Raw genomic sequence first — 7,740 nt, 5'->3', positions numbered from 1 at the left:
ATATATGTACAATTTATACTTGAATAGACAAAGTCAAATGTTGCAACCGGCCCCATAAAAGGTGACGGTTGCAACACTTCACAGGGACAATTGCAACATTGATTAAAATATCCACCTTTCACATAATTTTGCAGTTTCTTTTTTTTTTTACAGAATGGGTCTTAACAAAGCTAAATTGGCTGTATTAACATAAAAGGTGAAAACCTTTTCAAGTAACAACCATGAACAACAAAATGTATTTTTTAAATCAAACGATACACATTAATGAACAATAACTGAACGATAAGTTCTGTGACAGCTCGAGGCCAGGTAAGGCCAGGTGAGCTCATGCCTTACACTCCCAACACTGTATCCAGACATCTTTTGGTTTGGAGTAAATGGTCTGCACTTATATAGCGCTTCTACCTATAGGCACTCAAAGCACTTTACACTACTTCTTATTCACACTCACAATCACACACACCGATGGACAAAACTACCACAGGGTACACTGTGGCTCTGGCTGATTTTTAAAAAGCTAATTACTAAAATATAAAAGGTGAAATGTCTTCTGACAATAGTCAGGAGGTTTTCAATAATCCATAAAACTTTAATTTTGTTATGTTATGACAAGCCGTTATAATAATTTTGTGATAAGGCAAAGTTGCAACAGTGTAGGGAGAGTTGCAAATCTGACCATGATGAAATTGCTACATTATCTTGACACAATACCTTTGGCACATGTTGCCAATGTGTGTTGAAAGCTTTTAATCAGAAAATGCTGAATAAAATGGTATGACTTTCTGCAAGCAGTTTAGACAGTATGTCAAAAAAAATCTGACCATGATTAAAAATATATTTTTTTTTACCTTGAAATATGCTTTTTGAAGAAAAGTCCCACAGATATCATTCCTGATTGGAGGAATACCCTATGCTGCAACTGCCCCTTGTTGCAACCGTGCCCCTAATAATATTACCAAACTTATTAGGTACCACATTATTTTACAGCGTTAACATGAGAAGTAATAATAAGTAACGCATTACCCTAAAAACCTAATACAACAGTATTAAGTTTCCAAAATAGCTTGGATACAATGGCTACCAAATAACACACACTTCAACATTTGTGCATGTGACAATATATGTACAATTTATACTTGAATAGACAAAGTTAAATGTGGCAACCGACCCCATAAAAGGGGACGGTTGCAACACTTCACAGGGACAATTGCAACATTGATTAAAATAACCACTTTTCGCATAATTTTGCAGTTTCTTTTTTTTTTACAGACTGGGTCTTAACAAAGCTAAATTGGCTGTATTAACATAAAAGGTGAAAACCTTTTCAAGTAACAACCATGACCAATAAAATGTATTTTTTAAATCAAACGATTGAGGCCAGGTAAGGCCAGGTGAGCTCATGCCTTACACTCCCAACACTGTATCCAGACCTCTTTTGGTTTGGAGTAACTCTCTAGATGAATAACACAGAACTTCTCTTCTATCCCTGGGAGTCCATTTCCCTGCCTTGACCTCTGATCTTGGGCCTAGCCACTTTATCTTCTTCAAAAATCAATAACGTGTTGTGTGGCCAATTGCAAAGTCCTGTGCCACAGACCTCACTGTCCTGCCCTCATTGTTGACTGCCTCTTCTGCTAATGTCAAATCATGTAGAGGGAAACCCCTGTCTGTTCTGCATTTCCTCTCTCTGTAAATGGTCTGCACTTATATAGCGCTTTTCTACCTATAGGCACTCGAAGCCCTTTACACTACTTCTTATTTAGCAATTCACACTCACAATCACACACACCGATGGACAAAACTCACCCGAAGCAATTAAGTTGGGGTTCAGTGTCTTGCTCAAGGAAACTTAGACATGTGACCAGGGATTGAACCAACAACTGCAGGATTGGCAGACAACTGCTCTACCTTCCTGCGCCACAGTCATCCTACAATGCCTTGGGGCCTAGTCTATATAGAAAACACAGACCAGGTAAAATGTAGGGTACACTGTGAACTTGACTGATTTTTAAAAAGCTAATGACTAAAATATAAAAGGTGAAATGTCTTGCTTTTGTCAGGTGGTTTTCAATAATCCATAAAACTTAAATTTTTTTATGTTATGACAAGCTTTTATAATAATATTGTGAAAAGGCACAGTTGACCATGATGAAATTGACACAATACCTTTGGCACATGTTGCCAATGTGTGTTAAAAGCTTTTAATCAGAAAATGCTGAATAAAATGGTAGGACTTTCTGCAAGCAGTTTAGACAGTATATCAAAAAAATTTGACCATGTTAAAAAACTTTTTTTTTTTACCTTGAAATATGCTTTTTGATGAAGGAAAAGTCACACAGATCTGTTTTCTCTCTAGAATGAGGAGGAGCTAACTGAGCACATGCAGTATGAATGTCATGACTGAATCTCATTCCTGATTGGAGTAATACCCTATGTTGCAACTGCCCCTTGTTGCAACCGTGCCCCTAGTAATATTACTAAACTTATGAGGTAACACATCATTTTAATAAAATAATATTGAGTAATGCATTACCCTCAACACTGTTGTGTGAGGTTTCTAAAATAGCTTGGATACAATAGCTACCAAATAACACACACACACACACACAGGGGGAGGCAAAATGCGTGGGTGGGAGAGAGAAGGGACCCTTAACCCTGCTTCTCATGATCTATTACTACCATTTCCTGTTGTGAGTCCAAAGAGTAAACTTTCTTTAAGCTGCAAGTTGTCTGACATGAAACAACTCAAATGTGTCACTGCTCCTGCATCTTCTTGCTCCAGTGCTTTGTTTGCTGTAACTCACTTTTCTGTTGATGTTACAATGCCAGCAGTCAGGTAAGAAAACACCGCCTATTTTCCCAAGTTTTTTTTTCTCAGCCTCAGTAAAGCTATAACCTGAGGAAAAGGGGCAGGTACATACATGGAATCGTTCTATGTCAAGAGAGAGCAGCGCAACAAAGGGTACACGTCCCCAAAACCTTCTGGAAATTCCCCCCTTGGGCCACACTTTTAGACACCTTCACAAGTGTCAAGGATGATCACATACCAAGCATCACTTTGAATTGGAGTGCAAAGGTACAGTATGGTTAGTGAGGTGTCTACTCTCAGGTTTAAAGAGTTCTGTTCAGTTTCACAGCTCCAGGCTGCATGAGTTTTATCTACAATCCCAGAATACCTACAGTTCTTTTGGTGAGATATACCTGGACATTTCTGGATGTCCTCCCTGATCAGATTAATAAAATCATTAACTAAGAAACACAGTATGTGGTGAGGTCTATAAGTCACTGGCTGAAGAGGATTTGCAACAGCTGATCTTTGTCTAATTTTAAGGAATTGGACAAACTAACACAATTATACATCAAAGTTGTTTTATGGTTCATCCAATTTTTTTGAACAAAATCTTAATTTAAGTAAATCTAGATAGTGTCACAGTGGATATTATATTTATAATTTGTGTCAGCATAATTTTCCTTACTGTAAATGTCTTATATACCCCATTTTCAAAGCTGCTGGGACAATGCAAATAAAAAAATAAAGCAACAATGAGCAAATCATTGGAAACATATTGTCAATAGTAAACTATACAAAAACAACATATCAAATGTTGGAAACTCAGAATTTTGTTTATTTTATGAAAATAATGTGCTCATTTTGAATTTTTATTAGAGCAGAAAACTTGCACCTCTCAATTTAACAAAATAATGTAAATGTTCGGGATCTGTGGTTTGGCTTTGGGTTGTTGAAATAAGCAAGACCTTCCCTGAAAATGACATAGATGGATGGCAACATATGTTGCTTTAAAATCTGTAGATATCGTTCAGTATTAATGGAGCTGTCACAGATGTACAAGATACCCATGCTGTGTGCATGAATGCCCCCACCACACCATCTCTGATGCTGTTTCTTAAGCTGTGGACTGATAACATCTCAGATGGTCGCTCTCCTTTTTAGCATAAAGGACACACTGTTCATTATTGCCAAAAGATTTTGACTCGTCAGACCACAGGACAGTTTTCCATTTCACCTTTGTACACTCAAAAAGTAGTAAAAATGTTTTTGCAAATCAATAGACACTTTTTCTACTTACTGTGTACACAATTTCCCAAATTTCCTGGTTATGTGGTTTGTATGTTGCTCTGTTCCTGACACACAACATCTCTGTTGTGCTGAATGAGCCTATCGAGACACGTTTGACATTTGGCTTTAAAAATAAAACTTAATTTGACTTTTGATCTAACGAAACATGCAAAAGGTATCTGATATTAGATGTTTCCTCTGGACACATTTTTACATTTTAATAACAACTCCCAGTTCCTATCACTTGACTTCATTATAAATTATATTGTATTATCATATGGATGTTCATAGTTCTGACAGATAACTGGCAAGACTAACATTAGTCGCTGGTTGCCAAATTTAGCATCAGTGTGTACAGGACCTAGGTCAAACAGCCCTCCTCACACCAGTGTCCCCAGTAAAAATAACTCCATTTACTGTTTCCCATGCACCATCCTCTCCGCTTCCTGTTGTTGTCCCCCCCCCCCCACACACACACACTATTCCTCCAAACACACATTATCTTTCTGTCTCTCTCTCTGTCTCTCACACCCACACGCATGCACACACACGCAAGCACGCACGCATGTGTTTGTGTGTGTGTGTGTGTGTGCACAAACACACACACACGTATACTTCCTGTCATGACAAGGCTGAAATTAAAACGTGCTATTAGATGGACCCCTCCACAGCCAACAGTGAAACTCGGGGCATTTTCTCACAGTCAAATGTAGACGGACAGTGGTCACCAGAAATTATGGGATAGAGTTGGGCAACTTTGTGAGTGTATGCATGTGTGTGTGTGTATATGTTCATTGTGAGTTTAAAACAGCTTAGAAACAAACAGGTTATATTACTTTACAGTTAGAATTTTCTTTTTATATCAACAATGGGTAAAACGACTATGTGTAATACGAGATAGCTTGCTCATAGTGACCAGTCCACAGAGAGCAAGCATTTACTCTGCAGCTCCCCTCAGCACTGTGCAACATTTTAGCCTCATTGAGCACATTGGTCTGGTTTTATATCTTAACTGTTTTGGTTCAGAACAGTTCTATTTCATTATTAGCTGAACGCATGGGAACACAAGTAAATATTAGATGATCACTAGTACAGTTGCACTGACAAATATAACATTAAAGCAAGATACCACATTTGTTTCAGTTGCTGGAGCATCATGTGAGACTGACTTAATAATGGCATAGTTGTTACATTAGCAACTAAGTTAATTTGGATTTTAGGTCTCATCATAAAGCCAGGGCTCTTTACAAGAAGTAGTTTTACCTACTTGACTTTGGGTACACAAAAGGGACTTTGTTACAGAGGATAGATAAGATCAGATATAATGCTAGTTTTTATTGTAGCTACCCACGGCTAACAGGTTAACACGTAGCAATGACCAGACAGCTCTTGCCTTTTTACAGCTATCCCTGTTCCCAGAGATACACTTAGATATCTATAGATATACCTTCTTCTCTACCTTCCTGCGCCACAGACAACACAGTTGTCCAACAATCTCACAGTTGATGGTTTAATTGATAAATAAGAAGCAGTGTACCATTAGGTAGAAAAGCTCTATATTAGTACAGACCATTTATAGATAGATAGATAGATAGATAGATAGATAGATAGATAGATAGATAGATAGATAGATAGATAGATAGATAGATAGATAGATAGATAGATAGATAGATAGATAGATAGATAGATAGATAGATAGATAGATAGATCGATAGATCGATAGATCGATAGATCGATAGATAGCCTTTAAAAAGTTTTAATGATTTAATTAGTTACTGATCCGTTACACAAAAATGAAACTGCCTGTCTTTATATATAAAATGCCAGCATACTGATTTACCCATCTTGCCCAGCTGAGGCTGCTGTATGGCAGAAAGGCAGCACCTGTCTTTTACCACTGGAGCTCAGACCAGGGTCTGCAGCACAAAACAATAAACTCATATTTTGTTTCATGTGTTATTAGTTGTCATTTGAACCAGTTTAACTTGTTAGACATGTCTTCCCACTTATACACATTCTTCTCCTGGACTGTTTCTCTACTAGTTCAGATCTGGCTGTAGGTGGAGGAATATTTTTCAAGACACCAAGTTTTTTAGGGATCATCAGGGTCCCCTTCTCCATAATTTACCTGCAGACAAAAAACTGAATAAATGAATAGTGCTCTATAAATGCCAATGTCCCCATTGATGGGGGATGAGAATAAAAATGTAAATGCTGTAAAGCCTATGGTTATGGCAATTACAATCACTAACTCTCAACCCCACAATACCTGTAATATCATGGACCAATCACCAACTTCATCAAAAACACCAAGTGCTTTATGCCAGATTGTGTCAAAGTTAGGATTACAATGCTGCAGGACATTGTAAAAGAATATTAATACAGCTTTTCATCAGGAGTGGGTAGAAAACAGTAAAACCAAGCTAATAAGACACTCACTTGACCATTGTCCAGATAATCAGTATGATGCCTGTTTTTGAAGATCTGCTATAAAAACAGTGACCAAAATATAAATTGACCATATCATATGTAACAGGAGAAAACATGTTTACAAAAAAAACCCTATTTCACAGTTTTCAAGTTGTACTTTTGGTGATTCTTCTTTACAATATGAAGCTGTTCTGGCAAAACTTGGATTTAGCAAAACTAGATTATGGTCATATCTGACGATAAACGTGACAGAACAAAAAATTTAGACATTTGACACTGAATTCACACCAATGTCATGATATCCACACAAACACTGTGGATACACTACAAAATTAAAAAATCATGCTAATCAAACTGACCTGTGCACTCGTTGAACTGAAATGTGTGACCTTGCTCTGAACGATTTTGTTGTTCAAAAATTTGAAACATTGTTTTGTAAAGATCAGTTGAGATACATCAGACTTTGGAAATGTTAAAAAATATTAAGTAGGTCTTTACATTTTCTTCTGCAAATGAATATTTCTTCAATAGAATAATTTTAATTGACAAGCTATTCAAAACAAGAATTTATTATTATACTAAATTGTAAAAAGTTATAAAATGTAAAAAAAACACTAGAGTGATGTGACTGTATCAGTGACAGTGGAAAACTACCAGTGTGTCAGGACAACACACCGATTTATTCAGTCCATTCACTGTGGATTAGCAGAAACCTGACTGGCTGGTTTTATCTGTGTTTTGCATGAGGTGGTGGTGGGTGGGGTGGGATCATCAAAACACCTTATTACCTGTTTGCAGTCTAAAGACGCCAAGAGGTGCCAATAGATACAATCTATGAACATTGTCGCCATCATGTGGTGGCTTGAAAAATTGAAATCCAGATATAAGCTGTGGAGGCACATAGTTTGTTACCGTGTTCTGTGGATTTAGGAATCACTTTCAGAAACTTTGATAGAATTGATTTGTGAACATGTTTGTGAAATTACTATTCATAAAGTTGTATTGTAGAATTAGTCAGTTATCGGCTAAGTTGAGAAACGTGGATGAATGATGATTGTGGCTTAATTAACTATGGCTGAAGCATTAAGGCAAAGACACACTCTAGCGGAACAAGAAGCTAAGCTTTAGGCAGAAGAAGCTAAGCTTTAGGCAGGAAAGGAGGAAATTAGAGCAAAGCAAGAACAATTGAAAATGAATGCTGTGTTTGCTGCTGCTAACATTCAAATTCAGAT

The sequence above is a fragment of the Channa argus genome, chromosome 2, assembly GCF_033026475.1.
Source record: "Channa argus isolate prfri chromosome 2, Channa argus male v1.0, whole genome shotgun sequence".
Lineage (NCBI taxonomy): Eukaryota > Metazoa > Chordata > Actinopteri > Anabantiformes > Channidae > Channa > Channa argus.
Note: the sequence above shows the minus strand (reverse complement) of the source record.